The sequence below is a fragment of the Convolutriloba macropyga genome, chromosome 8, assembly GCF_964194025.1.
Source record: "Convolutriloba macropyga chromosome 8, txConMacr16.3, whole genome shotgun sequence".
Lineage (NCBI taxonomy): Eukaryota > Metazoa > Xenacoelomorpha > Acoela > Convolutidae > Convolutriloba > Convolutriloba macropyga.
The window spans coordinates 49,746,138-49,764,067 of record NC_134475.1 but is presented as its reverse complement, the minus strand read 5'-3'; the positions used below and the strand labels follow the sequence as shown (position 1 = coordinate 49,764,067).

The 17,930-nt window shown below is 38.9% G+C and overlaps 2 protein-coding genes across 4 annotated transcripts in view; one reads left to right on the top strand and one right to left on the bottom strand.

Moving 5' to 3' along the window:
* The window catches only part of LOC142344796 (sphingosine-1-phosphate phosphatase 2-like), a 425,673-nt gene that overhangs the window by 206,306 nt on the left and 201,437 nt on the right, over window positions 1-17,930 (bottom strand). The gene's annotated exons all lie outside the window — the stretch shown is intronic.
* LOC142344795 (putative lysosomal cobalamin transporter) overlaps window positions 1-17,930 on the top strand; it is a 358,318-nt gene that overhangs the window by 280,624 nt on the left and 59,764 nt on the right. The gene's annotated exons all lie outside the window — the stretch shown is intronic.

Here is a 17,930-nt window from a genome sequence, read left to right as displayed (position 1 = left end):
CAGGTTGTTCCCCGTCAGGTTTTCCACGCGTTGTCAGGAATCACGTTTGAGCACAAAACCAAACAGGAAGGGTCGCCTAGTTTTGTGCTTTGTTCCAAGATTAATCTTGGATGACATCATAGCACGATCAGCTCAGAAGCTACAAAGAACTGTAAAGAAAGCAAAATCGCTTGTTTTTTTAAATAGCTTGTTTTCCCTAGTTTTTTAATTGCTCTCGAATGAGAAGCAGTTATTGTAAACATGTGTTTCTTTTTTAATAGCCGCACAGCGATAGCTGAGGCTATTATTGGCCTTCTTGTGGTTTTTAATTGCTCTCAAACGAAATTTGTAGCAATTATATTAGTCCTGTCGGTCTTTTTTTATGCGATTTTTCGCTTGACCGATTTTTCGTCTGACGCTTTTGACTTTTCGTCCTCAAAAACGGGATAAACCGTTAGCGCACAGCGGGCATTAAGTGCTCTTAGAGCCTTTCAGCTCTGTTTCAGCTCAAACTGCTTTGGAGACTTAAAAATATGGTGTGAAGAGCGGTTCTTAGAGGTTGAAGAACCCCCCCCCCCCAACTGTTGACCCCCACCCTATTGCCCCCACCCCCCCCCACCGCGCTGTTGCCCCCACCCGACTGTTGCCAGCCCCATCAGCACCTCCCATGTTTAGTTATTGACGAACAACCGGTTGCTAAAAACACGCAAATTTATACAAATTTTCACAATTTTTTTCAAGCTTTTTCAAAATTTTTGTAAAGCTTGTCAAATTTTTGAGTTATTTCAACCCTAGATGTCAAGGAGCCCACTCTATGGTTTGATAATAGGTTACTGCACAGTTTCTAGGGGTAAAAGAATGGTTTCAACATTTCAACGTCGGGAATTTTTGCAATTTTTTGAAGAAACTTGCAAATTTTTTTAAGGTTTTTGAAAATTTTTGTCGGTTTTTAGGTTTATCCAGCCTCAAGAGCCAAGGAGCCTCCTCTAGGGTTTGATGATAGGTTATTGTATAGTTTCTAGAAGTAATGAAATTTTTTTTTCAAGATTTCAACACGAATTTTAGCATTTTTTTTTGAAAAAAAATAGCATTTAATTTTTTTAGCATTTATTGTCATTTTTCAAGATTTTTTAGCCTCAGGGTTCAGAAGACCTGCTTAAGGTTTTGATAATATGTGGCTGCATAGTTTTTTTGTGGTAATGGAATGGTTTTCAACTTTTTAATATCACAATTTTATCGATTTGTTTTTATAAAACTTGCAATTTTTTCAAGCTTTTTGACAATTTTTTGTCATTTTATAGGTTGACCTAGCCTCAAGAGCCAAGGAACCTCCTTTAAAGTTTGGTAACAAGTTATTGTACAGTTTCTAGATGATATGGAGTGTTTTTAAAGATTTTAACATTTAACGAGCTTTAGCATTTTTTTGAAAAATTTTCGGCAATCTTCATGTTTTTTTTAGAATTGTCATTTTTTTCTGGTTTTTCCAGCCTTAAGAGCCAAGAACCCTCCTTCGTGGTTCGTTACTAAGCTGCTGCTTAGTTTCTATGCATGAGTTAATGGAATGGTTATCATTATTTTAATGACTCGAGTTTTAGAAATTTTTGATAAATTTTAATTTGAAAAACTTTTGAAAATTTATTATGTTCCAAGTGTATGGATATTTATGAGCCAGTGAAACTGTTTAAGGCTTGAAATAGGCATACTAGATGGTCTCTTGAGACAATGGAATGGTGTTCTGAAGATACTATTATCACGACTTTAGCAAGATTTTGTTAAAATTTGCAATTGTTTTAAAAAGGTTTGAATATTTTTGTCCTTTTCTGAGTTTAACGATCATTACTGGCCAACGAAGCTTTTCAGATCTTGCAGATCGATTACATGACCGAAATCCAGAGACAAAAAATGTTTTTGAACATTTTCTTTACTGCGCACTGTGGAAATTTTCTTTGGAATTTTGCATTTTCAGTTTTTTTTATATGATTTAGTTACTAACAAGCTTAGAAAACTTGAAGTTGTAGAGTCGAATCTCATCATGGAAAAAATTTCTAGCTCTCTCTCGCTCTCTCTGTGTTGGTTGGCGTTTCTTTCCTTCTCCTTATCGCTCACGTTTAATCTCTCTCTCTCTCTCTCTCCTTAATTCTTTTGTTGATGCCGCACTTCAGCGGCTGTTATATGGCGTGATGTCATCGTCTATTTCCCTAATCTCAGGCCCCTTCAATCAAGCGAAATCTATCCTCACTAAACATTGACTAGGTACTGACGTTGCCAACCGCTCACCGGTCGTTTGAGAGCAATTCGCCCGAAGTTAGTCGGTTATGTTTTTTTATTATAGCTGCGAAGCTGTAAACTGAGCGTAGCTATATTGCGGTGCTCTTGGTTTTTACGACTCGAAGAGGAGTATTGATATTCTACATGTTTCTTTAGTAGAAAGCAAGTTTTTTCATGACTTGAATTTTGACTTCTTTCTATTCGAGCTTTTACCTCCGTCTTCATTGTTGACTTCTGTTTTCGCACATTGGATTTTAACAATAGCTTAGTTTGTAATGTATAGCAATTGGTAACAGTCTGTGATTCAAGGTGAAGAGGTCAATTTGGGAAAATTTGATTCCATTTAACTACCTCCCCCCCCCACGTACCTACCTACCTACCACATCCCCCACGTACCTACCTACCACCCCCCCACGTACCAAACTACCCCACTCCCCGCAACGTAACTACCCCCCACTAGCACTTACCCAAACCCCTGAACTGAAAAATTTAAAATTTGTTAACGCTTTTTATGTTATATTTAAAATTTGTTAACGCTTTTTATGTTATATTGGTCTACTATTTTTATTTCTAGTGTTTTTTTCGATATTCTGATTTTGTCCAAGTTAGGGTACAGATTGTTTTGCACGACGATAGGAGTCGTTTCCGGTATTCTACCGGCTAGGTTTTTTGTTTCGTCGTCTGACGCTCTTTTTTCGTTTTACATTTGTTCACACAGCAAAGCTGAAAAAGTCAAATTTTCTGAATGACTTCTTCCTCTCACTAACGGCATTTGCGCGCGTGACGTCATTTCTCACCCGCTTTAGCGAACGTTTTTAGGTTATTTGCGTGATTAGATTTTGATCATACGTGACTAACCTCATTCAATAAAATGACTTTTGCACTTTAAAACTTAAGTTTAATTTTAATTTGTTTGAGGTCAAAGGATTTCAAATGTGCAGTAAAGGTCCCTAATAAGAGGGTTCTGAGGAATGAATTTTAACAAGCTTTATTAATTTAACCCTGAATGTTTTACCTAGCTTTTTGAGCGGCGTCGATTTGTTTTCTCAATTTAGATCTGTATCTGTTTCGATCTCTATTATACGGCACGCAAGTCTATTCTTTCGCAGCTTTTAGGTCGAAGTCTATTCTTTCGAAGTCTATTCTTTCCTCACTCAATAAAATGACTTTTGCACTTTAAAACTTAAGTTTAATTTGAATTTGTTTAAGGTCAAAGGAACAGCTATGTGCAGTAAAGGTCCCTAATAAGAGGCTTCTGTGGAATGAATTTAAACGAGCTTTATTAAGTTATCGCTGAATCCTTTTTAGCCTAGTTTTTTTGGCGGCGTCATTTTTTTTTTCAATTTTGATCTGTATCTGTTTCTATCTGTATTATATGGCACGCAGGTCTATTCTTTCGCAGCTATTCCGACAATCTGCCGGCTATGTTTTCGCCGTCGCGATTTTTGTTACGAACATATGACGTCACAACCACTTCCAATCTGCTTTTTGTTCATTCGTTCATGCAATTTCACTGAAATGCATGTGTGACGTTATTTTTTGCTCTTAGTGGAGCGAATTTTTTTGTTCATTCGCGTGATTAAATTTTTGGTCACACTTGACTTACCTCACTCACAAAAATGACTTCCTCACTTTGAAATTGACTTTTTTACTTTAATTCAAAGAGTTAAGGTCAAATGGGCGTGTGCCACTCTAAATGAAGGTTATTTGAGAGCCGCCAATAAAGACAGCAAAAACGTATACAGATTTTTAAACGAATTATATGTCTTTTTTATTGTTTTTTTTAGACTGCAGATCTACGAATCTATTGCAGCTGTTTTCTGGCAATCCGCCAGCTATGTTATAATGATTTTTTGCTTGACCGTTTTTGCGCTTTTCTTTTAGAATAATCTTCGACGTTTCAAGTGGTTTTTCTTCATCCAAATTTTTGAGTGATTTGAATTGCGCTGACTCCCAAATAAAGTGTTGAAACCTATTGCTAGAGATACCATCACTAGGCCCTGATAGCCGAGTGGTTAATGACTCTGTCAAGGTTGAAGGAATCGGACTCAGGAGGTCGGGGTTCGAACCCTGCCTTCCTCTGACGTTTCTGCCATTAAATTGCTGCTTAAAAATTTGGGCAGAATGAGCAAATATTGTGACTAGTCTAGAAAGTTAAAAAGATTTTAGGCAAAATGTCGAATGGCGGCAATATTGGATAAAGAAAAAATATTTTGTTTGACGAGGTGAAAAAAAACAGCGTACAATTCAAGCTAGAGGTCGAAGAAATAGTGACCTCAACAGCTGACTAGGGGGCTCCTTAGAAATGAGGTTTTGGTATAAAACAAATCATGTACCAATACATACATAAAAATTTACAAAACATAACAATATTTTAAGAATCAACGATAATTTTTTTCAATTGCTCTCGAACGAATTATTGTTAACGTGTGTCTTTTTTTTATGCAAATTTTTGTCTTGGCAGTCTTTGCGATTTTGTTCTAGATTATTTTTTGACTTCTCAGTTGTCTTGCACGCTTCTTTTCTTATTTTTTGAGCTCAGATGCTCTCAATCCAAGGTAAAGTTTTGGTAAATTAAAAGCGATTGTAAGAGAGGAAATGATAAGAGCATTATAGCCGAGTGAGTGGTGAATGCTACTTTCAAGAAAACAGTAGGTCGGGTTTCGAATCCCTCCCTGGTCGGATTTATCTCACCCGAAAAAATTTTATCCAGGCGGCAGCTCCTGACTTAAAATGCACCGTCTGTGGTTCGAGAGCAATTTTTCCGACGTTAGTGGGTTTGTTTAATCCTTAATTTTCTTTAAAAATAGGGTTGTCTTGATTATATGGTCCAAAATGTCATTCTCAAAACTTCACACTAAGGGTTTTTACAACAATCATCGAGTTTGACTAAATAAAGGACACAAGACATTTGTAAAAAAAAATCAGTTTGTAATGATGCATTGAAAACAAAATCAAAATCGTTAACGCGCGAAACTGGAATTGGAACTCATTGATACATTTGAAGCTATTCATCTTGGGAAATTAAATGTCCGCTATGACGATGCTAAATTTTGATTGGTTGAAAAAGACTTTTGTAAATTCATACAGCACGCATTTATTATCTTGAAATTCAGACAGACGATTCTGCTCAGTACAGTTCAGTTGCTTACTAAATTACTTGAATTGAAAACTTGTAGCAGAAAAAGAGCGTTTTTACCGAACCCGCGCTCCGAATAGCACTTAGCAAAAACTTGCAATTAAAAGCCTGTATTAGAAAGGATATTGCAACGATAACTCGTCTTCATACAATATAGCACTTGGCACTAGCACCTACACAGCCGCTTCTAAAAAGATAGAAAAGGTAGAAGCAAATTAAGAAGAGAGTTATCATATGGCGACAGAGATGTTGAACGCTTACTTCTGTTAAAAAGAAAGAAAAATTTGAAACTCATGGAATTAGCCATTAACGGAAAAACTTACAATCTTCGAATCATTAGAAAAACAAACAGCGGAATTAGCCTTTATTTTATCGCACAAGAAGACAATCAAACCGATATCAAACGGATCCGTATTACAAAAAACTCAGAACTTTACAATTTCTTTCAAAACTACCGAATTCGAGAAATTAACCAAACCACAAGCACAAACCAACTTTACCCATTCAAAATCATTTGAGCATCAACCTCTTTGTTTTGCTAGCAAAGAGAAAATACAACGCAAGCCACAACAGTACTTCTATGACACTATTGGAAGGCTATCATCCTGGAAACCCGTTCGTATTCTTCAACGACAAAACAATCGACAGAAAAGTAAGTCAAAAACTTGCAGCGAAGAACAAAAAAGACCAACCAAATAGCCTAAACTGCAAACTCTGTGACACAGCTAAATTGGAGAAGCGAACAAATTGCTCTTTCCACAAAAACACTTCAAAAACGAACTGACTAAAAGAAAATGGCAGATGCAAGTCCGCCTCACGTACATCTGAAAAGATTCTCAGGACTACCAAACGAAAACTGGCCTGAATTTGAAGGTCTACTGAGAGCAAGCATTGCTGTATCTAGAATTCCTGAAGCGAACCACCAACGTGCAAGATATCTCCACCTACACTTAGCCGGTAATGCACTCAACTATTACCTTCGACTCGCCGAAAACACAAGAAACGATCTAGACGATTCGCTCGAACAACTACGCAACCGATATACAGGAGCAGACCAAAGAAGAAACTTTGAACTCGATCTGCAATCGAGAAAGTTTGATCCAGTGAAAGAACAACCAGATGACTTCCTCACAGATCTGCAACGCCTCGCCAACCTCGCAATTGTGGACGATCCTGCAGCTCACATAGACCGCACTGACGAAAGAACAAGACGAATAAGAGAACAATTCATTCAAGGCATGCCCTTCAAGTACAAGAAAGTGTTGCTGAAAGAGAATGACAACATCACTGTAAACGAACTATGCGCTATCATCAAACGACGAGTCAGAATTGATCAGATAAACCCCGAACCACAATACACCACGGCATTCAATGCACTAAACGCATCAGGAAACCCTGCTGTGGCCCAAGCCATAGAAAGCATAATGGCCGCAGGCATAGCATCAATGCAAGTAGCACAGCCACCGCATCAGCGCGTGGAGAGTACTCAGTACCCTAGCTACAGAAGAGGAAATAACTACAGAGGCTACAACCACAACAGGCAAACATACCAGTATAATGGAAACCAAAATGGCCGAGGATACAGTAACAACTACAACAGCAGAGGACGTAACCGTGGAAGCTTTCAGAGAGCCCGAGGAAATTATCCGAGAGGAAGGTCAAACTTCCAACGAAACGACCGAAGTAATGGACGTACCGAAAGATCTCCTACACCAATGAGAACATTTTGCAGAACATGTGCTAGCAATGAGCACACTGCCCGAGATTGTCCAGAACGTCAACCAGCATACCGCGATGGAAACATGCCATTCAATCAGCAATCAAAAAACTAAATAACCTGCATGTTTTTCTACAACATATACCAGATAGAATGACAAACTATAGCGAAAATGTATTCATAATACCTCTGCAGTTCGAAACATTAATAATGAAAGCAGTAGCAGACACTGGAGCATTCAGCAGCGCCATGTCAAAGAAACATTTTGATAAAATAAGCAGAAACCTCTACCAAAAACCAGAAAAACAAATCCTCCTGAAATAAACGTTTCTACAGCTTTCCTACACCAATCACCCATTTTATTTACAGTCCAACTGACGTTCAAAATTGGCCATTTACAATTTGAGGAACAGTTCATGGTGTTTGAAACACTTTCCGCTATCCTTCTTGGCTTTCCCTTCTTTGATAAAAATGAGATTATTATTGATGCCCACAACATACTACTCCAAACACCAGAATTTACTTTTCAGCTAAATCTAATGCACATAAAAGGCAACAACAAACAAAAACGTCTCAACAGCCGAAAAAAAATCATGCTCAAAACCAAAACAACCTATATGCTATCACCTGGGGAACAAAAATTTCTGGAACTAATCCCATCGGAGGAAACTGATGCACAAGAACAAATTGGACTCGTAGAGCCTACTGTCAAATTTGAAAAACTGGGCCTTGGTCTAACAAGCACGCTTGACAAACTTACAAAAAACAAAACTACCACCCTACTTGCAATCAATACAACAGAAGTTCCACTGCACATTAGACAAGACTCTCCAGTAGCAACATTCGAAATCATCACACCAGAGCAAGCACGCTACCTGATACCACTTGAGCCAAAACTTCTCCCATCAAGCGACTCAAAGAAAACAATAAAGCAAATAGAAAAATCTATTGAGAGAACAGCAAAAGGCGAAATAAATCATATAACAATAAAACACGAAAACGGATTCTGGTTTCCGACCCCAGAAACCAATCCCGACACATCGAAGATGAGTGAAGTTGAAAAACGCATATATGACGAACTTGTTAAATTTAAAAATCTTGAAGCAATTCAACCACTCTCGAAAAACGAAGACAGGAAAACTTTTCTTAACGCATTCAAATGGAGCGACAGCGTACTCTCTGACAAAGATAAAGAAAGAACAGAACAGCTTCTAGTCGAATTCAATGACATATTCACAAGGCACCGCCTTGACATTGGCTACACTCACAAATTCTCAGTCAAATTGACACCAGACACAAACAGACCTGTATACTCAAAAACTCAAAGAATTTCAATCCATCTCAAAGACGATTTGCTTGTTGAACTAGCCCTTCTCCAGTACTACGGAGTCATAACAACGCTCCCCTTCAGCCGCTACTCATCTCCAATATTTGCAAAACGGAAGCCAAACGGGAAGCTCAGAATATTAGTAGATCTAAGAAAAATAAACCATCTCATTAGAAACGACTACAACAATAACAATTTCCCGATAGCTACACTAGCAGATGCGGGCACCCACTTAGCCGGCAAGAAACTCTTTTGCAAGATGGATGGCAGCCACGGCTACTTCTCTGTACCAATGGCAGATGAACAATCAGTACAGTTACTGGCCTTCAACTTCGCATCGAGAACATATGCTTTTCAAAGACTAGCCCAAGGACTAAGCAGAAGTGTCAGCGCCTTTAGCTCATTCATGCGTCAAAACCTGGACCCCGTGATAACAGCGGATAAATGCTTTCAGTACGTCGACGACATTGGCATCGGAGCACATGACACAAACGACATGTTGGAAAAACTTCGAGCAGTCTTTACATGCATCCGAGAATCAGGAATGAAACTCGCAACAGACAAATGCGCATTTGGACTCAGAGAAATACAATTCCTTGGTAATACGATAACCTCTGAGGGTCTCACACCAATTACACAGAAGGTTACAACCTTTCTGAAAACATTTAGAATGCCGCGAAACCCAAAACAAGTCAAACGAATGATCGGATTTTTTCAATTTTACAAAGCCTTTATCCCTGAACTTGCTGAAAAACTTTTACCGTTCTATCGTCTACTTAAGAAAGACACCAATTTCGTGATAGAAGAAGAACACCAAGTTATGCTGGAAAAGCTCACAAATGATCTAAGAACAGCCTGTGACCTTTCACTCAGATTACCCAAAGTTGACCAGCAATATGTAATAATGGCTGATGCATCCTTTTACGCAGCCGGATACGTACTAATGATAGAAGACTACTCAACAAATGATGACAAACAGGAACTGAAAATTTATGCACCCGTCAGTTTTGGATCTAGAATTTTCCACCCAAACCAACTCAAACTTTCGATATATGCGAAAGAATTCCTCGCAGTTCACTTTGCCCTAGATACCTTTGCAAATATTATATGGGGATGTAAAAAACCAATTCTCATCTTGACAGACAACAGATCAGTAACCAGGTTCTTTCAAACAAAAATCATACCGCCAACACTTTGGAATGCTCTCGATCATGTACTCAGCTTCGACATCATACTGGGACACATACCCGGAAAAGCCAATTTAGCAGCGGACTATTTGTCGAGAATACACATAAACCCGAAAGAGAAGCTCGAGCTACGCATCAACTCACGCATACCGATGCACGAAATCGAAATCAACACAGCAGCAGATACACCTGACAATTCAATCAGTTATCTGAGCAGCTCAGAAAATGACGATACCCCCAAAATTATGAAAACATACTTACTTGAGAGAAAACAAACCAGCGGAGAAGATCCTATGAATGTTCGAGCTGACGTTCAACTGCAAATTCTTTCAGCTGCAACGCAACAAATAAACGCCATGCATGAACAAAACCCATTGGATGAATTCATCACTCATGGGCACGGACCTTTAGACCTGCGTGCCGAACAACAACAAGAAAAAGATAGAAAACGGGTACTGCTCTGGTTTGAGAGAGGTTCACCGACTACAGAACAATATCTATCCAGTGACCTAAAAAAGTATCTCAAGCAGTTCCCAAGACTATCGATAACAGAAGGCGTCCTTCATCGCAAGTTCTATAACCACACTGGAAACCAATTTATTAAACAATATTGCGTCCCGTCGCACTTACAGAAGGAAGTACTCTACAGAATTCATAACAGTGTTTGGAGTGGGCACAAAGGAGTCTCACTGACAATAGCAGAATTTAGAAAACGATTTTACTTCCCGAACTTCACTGAACGCCTAACAGAATATATCAGAAACTGTCTCAAATGCTTGCAAACAAAACCAGCAGCAACATCTGCATTGAAACCTCCATTACAACCACTTTCGTCTCTACAAAACTTCCCAGCAGACCTTTTACTAATAGATCTGGTGGGAAAGATGCACCCTTCTCCCTACACGTACATTCTCTCAGGTATTGACGTGTTCTCGAAGTACCTTTTCGCCACACCTCTTATGAAAGGCGACGCAGACACCGTAGCACGAGCCCTTGTCTCAATTTTTCTGAGACACTCCTACATTCCCTCAAGAATCATATGTGACCTTGGAACTGCGTTTACATCCGAATTAATGAGCGAACTAGCAAACCTATTGGAGGTAGAGCTCAAACATTGCACACTGAAACATGCGCAAACCATTGGCTTACTTGAAAGAAACCACGCACCGCTCAAACAAATCCTGCGAATTAACGAAAACCAAACTTCCTCGGACTGGCATAGATACGTTGACATTGCAGTATTCATACACAACACAACATTTGCACCAGCTCTTGGGTGCACGCCATCTGATGTCTTTCACGGCAGAACACCGATAAATCCTTTGGACCTCAGATTTCAGAATACAAAATTATGGGAGTCTCACCCAAAATACGACTGCATTAAAGAGCTACAAGACAAAACTACGGAGCTTTTCTCCAGCGTAAAAGACAACCTTATCTCGTCTTATCTGAAATATAAAAAGTACTATGACAGAAAAGCCAACGCCACACCACTAAAACCCAAATCATACTGCCTGATCCTTGACCCAAAAAGCACAACACAAGTAGCAGTGATGAATAAACAGCAAAGCAGGTGGATACCATTATACAGAGTAGAAAAATTGCTCACGAATGCAAACTACATTGTACGCAAAACCAACACAAATTACACGCAATGTATCCATCGAATGAGACTTCGACCTGTGAAACCTCAATACCAAGTAGAAGACCTCGAACATGTAGACCCCGAAAACTTTGAAGCAGATCCCACCATACCAGAAGAAGAGAAAGAACCACAGCTGTTCGACAACCAAGTCAGGCACCACATTAACGAAGACAACATGCAGCTACCCATAAGAACACCAGATGTCCAGTCAGTTTATTTCAACTCAAAAATCCAAACAGCTAATTTTTCTTCTGAAGACCCGCCAATACAATTTCATGATATGACACACGAACCGACGTTTGACCAAGATGCATTCTTCGTGGAAGGCTCAGTTCCAAGCGCAAACACGCAAGAAACACCAGAATCAATTGATACAGGAGACTACGTCTTCTCAAACAACTCAAACTTCTTACCGTCCGACAGTCGTTTTGGCTCAAATCGACGATACAACCTCCGCAGAAATGATCATCTGGCATTGGCCCGAGAAAACTCGCTATACAACCTCTTGCAACCATCAGAAAAAGCAAAGGAAGAACAGGTCAAAGTAATAACTTACTTCCCACTTGACCACATCCCAGACCCAAAACTGACAATTGATACAACAGAAACTGATCACGATGAGAGCATTGCAGACTCACAAGCAACAAGCTCACAGTCGCGAAACCAGAGTCTCAATGACTTCACGTTCGATTCATCTGAAAATCTTGGCGATCTATTTGATGACGTTAATAGCCCCGTCTACACGCCCCCAATATTAGACACTACAGGCGAAACCTTTTACCGGACCAACTCGATCAACGATATTTTCAACAATACAACCTCAAGCGATGATGTCCAACAACCGAGATCCGACGAGAACAATGAGCACTCCCTTATAGGAGGCACCATTTCACAAATTGAAAATAACGAGAGCAATAGTGCTATTGCTCAACACGACAACCCAAGAACATCTTCACCACTTCCTCAAAGAGTATCCAACAGAGAACTAGCGGACCTTGGCCCAACGCTTCAAAACAGACGAAGAATTGTTCCGCTAACACTTCACCGTCGGGAGATCAACGGAAACCTTCACCAAACTTTTGGCTTCGAAGATGACAGCCAATAGGAATTGAGCACCAACTCTCTATTATACATACACATTAGATACGTCACCAACCAATGAAAACACTCCAAAAAATTCCTAATTTAAAAGGAAAAAAGACACAGCTCAAATCAATTTCCAAAATTTTGTACCTCAAAATCGGTCGCACAAAGACTCTGATTCAATTTCACAAACAAGCCTAGTTAGCAAAATGCTCAATATCGTACTATTGTTACTACAACTTTTACCCTTGATGAAAACGAACCAACCATCGGTAGCAACAAAAGATGGAGTGTTATTCAACCTTCACCAGAAAATTCTATTGACAGAAAAATTTGTTAAAACTGAAATCCTGGTCCCCTACCCAATATATAACAAAACAGTGGAAGACATACTGATCAACCTGACAAAAGAAATAGACAAAATGTGGACTTCAGAAAATTATGGATGCCCATTGAATTTCACAAATATGACTGACTCGACAGCAGGCCTCCACTGGATAGCTCAACAAACAATGATAGAAAACCAACAGGCCCAACACGACATTGTAAACCTCAAATTGGAAATGAACACACTACTAAGAGCAAACAGTCAAACTTCTACAACACTGCAAAGACAACCCCGCGGTGCGGCTGCCGCAGCAGCAGCAGCCGCAGTGCTTGGAATTGGAATAGGAACAGGCGACAAATTACTATGCTTCATCAAATCAGTGTTTGGAGGATGCGACAAAAGAGTGGCTAGAAACCAGAAAAACATCAGACAAGCAATGGCTTATCTTCAATACCTAACCGATCATGTTGAACAAATAACAATCCAAAACAATGAAAAATTCTATGTTGTATCAGGTGAACTGAAAGCCATCAAAGAAGCCCAGAACGAAATAATAGAGACACAAAACAGGAACTGGGAACTTGCTGAAGGACAATTCAAGGCGTTACGACAAAACGTGCACCACATGAGAAACTGCATCCAATACTTATACGTAAGAGAACAAATCAATCAACATAGTCTTGTACTTAGCAATATTTTTCAAGCAATACTTGCTAACATCAAAACATACCGATCGGCCCTTTATACGTTTCGAATCAACATACTGAATGCCTTAACGCCTCTCATGAATCAACTATTACCAATGTCATTAGTCCCAAGGGAGCAGTTGCATGAAATTCTTACGATTGTTCATTTGCAACAAAATGGACAACAGGATCGATTATCTCTAGCCGTACCAATCCAAGAGATTCTCTCGTACTATGAAACGAAATTAGTCACACAAGTCGAGGCAATTGACGCAGGTCTTATACTTACACTTGCAATTCCAATGGCTTCAAAAAGTACAGTTATGAACGTATTGCATGCCATTCCGATCCCAATGCCGGACGGGGATACGGGTAAAGCTTTAGTTTGGCGACTTGAAGCTAAATACATGGCCGTCTCAGACGACGGAGAAGAACTAGCGTTTATCGATGAAGACGAGCTCGCAAATTGTATCGGATCCCAAAAATACGCAATATGCACCAAAGCCATTCCAACAGAACAGACTTATCAGTCCTGTATGGCTACTTTACTTTACCACGATGACGAGCTACTTGCATTGCAACGCTGTCAACTGGATGTAGTAGAATTGCCGTTGACTGAAAAAGCACGCAATCTTGGCTTCGGTCGTTGGTTAATAACATCGTCCAAAGACGATTATACACTCATCGAAAGCGCTGGTAATGGCAGCAATCCATTGGCAAGAATTGAGCATCCTGGGTGCAGAGTGTGTATCATCACACTGGGATGTGGAAAACAGCTTAGAGGACCAAATGTTCATCTTCGCTCAGACCTCACTGCTTGTGACACAGTACCGGCAATACGGTTAGATTTTCAATTACCAGATCCAATAAGTACACTCTTCAAACTACTGCCCCCATTGGATGAACTACCAAACTTCTCATCAAGATCTGAGGCACAAATTCAAATTCTTCAGCAAATTCAACCAGAGTTTAAACAAATGGAAACACGACGAACAAACAGCAAATCAATAGAACAAATGGCCGAACCAATTTTAGAAAGAATAAGAGCATTCAAGCCCGAACTCGAACACCGATTCGAACAGTACATACCATGGAAAATGTCTCTTCTTTTCGGATTTTTATCCTTCTTGATTAGCGTATTACTACATCTAACTTATTCGCATCTTTTACACAAATGGGCAAAACTTCACCGACGTTTCCCTTTCCGAATAACACACGAAGGACGGCGAATAAAAACAAAACCAATACAAGTTGTCGCATTAAATGACTATGAATACCTACAAGAACATCCAGAACATCCCCTGCACAAATGCTCACTAGTACTTCCACTCGAAATTAAAACTGAGTTCGAAAACCAAAACGAAGAAAACATAAATAAACCCCGCACTCCTTACACATTCCTAAGAGACTACATCAGGAGACTAAAACGTAACGAAGAACCAACTATCAAAATTGATCATGTCAACAGGCCTGCCGCACCGAGTCAGCCCATCTATACACATATACCGGAACACCCACCGATATCCCATTACGGAGCGTACCCTCTCAGAACAATCAATACAGGAAACGTTTAAAAAAAAAAAACCTGACCGGGACTCGAACCCTCAACTTCAGCATGAGAGTGCAGCGCGCTACCAACTGCGCTAAGTGGGACGGCCGCGTGGTCCGTAAAAACAGCTTATAAATAAAAAAAAAGGAAAAAAAAGTTAAATTTTTTTTACCCTTCCCCTCTTCTCTACCCCCTTACCCTTACCCTAGCTTACCCTTACACCCCTTTGCCCTTTCCCAGATTTTCCCACATTATGGAAGCACCGGGAACCCGCCGGGATTCGAACCCGGAACCCCAGCTCAACGGCCAGAGATACTAACCACTGAACTAAGTCACTTGTTAAAAGTTATCAATTACATTCACTTCTACTCTGCCGCAAATTAGAAATTTTGTGTTAGCAGTGAGCAAGGAAAACAAAACTTTTAAAAATAAAAATTAAAAAAAATTTATTAATTAACAACATTTATAATAGCCCTAAATAAACCAGAGAGACCTATCCTCCATCTGGAAAGTACCTACCATTATATTTGCGAAAACTTAATTCAAAAATTTTGATATTACTCGAGTATTAAACCGAAATTTTCATTACTTGCAATTATTCTTTGAGAAAAATCAACAAGGAAAAATTACAGAGCAATTCCCCTTAAACCTCCATTGTTAAAGGCGGGGATTTGCTGCCTACCTTTTTATCCAGCGACGAATTTATTTTTAAAAAAGAATCTATGTTGACGCACTAAACAACGGAGTAATAAGATGCAACTCCCAAAGGAAACTTATCAATTATCTGTCAAACATGAAAAAGAAGGAAATCCATTAACCCGGAAGGCGAACTGTCCATCAATCACAATGACAGCCTATAATGGAACACTAATCAATCCAACCAGGGATAATTCCCCACAATCCCAATTAATCAAAATGTCAAATTTCCCCCACTTCCCCCGCAACACTATCAATCATTCAAACTACCTTCTGCATGCTAACTACCAGCAACACTCTTCATTGCTAACTGTTCATTCTCTCAACCTATTACAATTTCTTCGCGGATAGAAACTTGGAATTTATTTCAAACAACTTAAACAATTTTCCTACAACTAAAATTTTACCTTTTGCACTATTTCAAACATTTTATAATGAATCCAGTATATCACTTCAGAATTAAAGTTGAGCCGCGCATTAACACTACATTCAACGGCCAGCCAGCTTATATTACTGAATACAGCATTGCCTTTTTTACAGATCGTGAAGCAATAATTAGTATTAACATGCAACAGGACAATATTGTCAACAATATTTATTCAATTTCTTTTATCCCCCTTACAGTGAATGAGACATCAGCCGTATGGCAAACAATTCTACAATGCATACAATCGGGAAATAATTATATTAATGTGAATTTCTATCTTAACTCAGAAGGAGAACCAGTTGCAGTAGAACCATCGCAACCAACCATTTCTGAAAGTCCCGAAAGCCCTGACCCTACATCAGACCACAATTCAACTGAATTAAATTATATTCCAATTTCTCCCCCATCATCCATTCCATTCTCAGATGACTCCATGTAAATTTCCTCAAATATTTGCATTTCTATTCCATTAAAACCTATCTCATGTCTTATCCACCAACCCCAACTTTCACCACAATTGACCAATCAGAAGACACCATTCCTTACATCTCTCCAATTCCAACCCAATTTCCACTTTATGCTTACTTTCTTACTGATTTTGATATAAAACTTGCAGTCTTTTCTGAATACTTCATATTCCCCTGCAACACCTTATGCTTCTGGATTAACTTCTTGGATAATAATCAAGACAAAAAAATAACTTTGGAACCAGATCATCCAAATTTTCTTACCTTTTTGAATTTCTTACAAAACACCAAAGAAGAATTTTTAGAAGGCGAATTTGACCTGTAATTTCTTTTTTTAAAACCATATTTACTTTTTCTTTCCCTGATATTTCCAAATCTCAAAACCTAGCAATTCTGAATTTTCTTAAAAATCATGACAAGCATCTGGGACCAAATCCGAAATTACGTCGGCCCAGAAGACATCGCCCCAAAATTACACACGAACCACAACATCAACGTTTGCGTGAAAGTAGGAATCCAATACAGGGAATGTTTTTTCAATGAATATGTCATATTACAAAATGGAACCATCGTGATCTGGGCTCACTCCCATACAGGCCTTCTCACGAAAAAATGTTTTTTCTACACAACCTGGGAATACTACACCTACATTTACCACTTCATTACTTCATCCCAAGGCACCCAACTCACCCACCAATTCTGGGATTTTATTCAAATGGACAACGACGACCCCATTGAGTTTGACCCTGTTGGCATCCGTGTATTCACTTAGACTTGCATAAACTACTTTAATTTTTTTATTATTCGAAATATTTTTTTTTAATCTTTTCTCTCATGAGTCGCAATTAATTTAATGTAGTACTTATTTTATAAACACCGCAAATTATTCAAATGTAACGCCTCCTCTTCTTATTTTTAATTTCTTACCAATTTATTTTTTTTTACTTCTGACCAAAAAAAAAATTACTCGTGAGTCATAACTCGTGAGCACAATGAGCAAGCACCCCTAACATAGCAAACTATTATTCACCAATCTATTCCCAACCATTATCAACAAAAATTAACATCCCACCTTGCTATCACTTCGAAGGGCACGCGATTGAAAGTCAAAATATTAATTGCTTACACTACATACGACTGTGCAAAATAACGACCCAAAAAACTCACGAAACATCATTTTTTTTCAAAACAACACCAAACTAACACAGACAGGACCCTTACCGATTGCCCAGTATCAACAAAAAACAATCCTTTCAAAATACGTTGGAAGGGCACGGGCTTGAAATAATAAAACCTCAAAAAAAAGTAAAAAAAAAACCTGGCAGTATAGTTCCAACCCTAAAAAAAATGTAAATTAAAGTCGAACAACTCACTTATTCCATTGAAGGATCCTTTGGAGGAAGAAACGAATACACAATATTCTCGTTCTCGT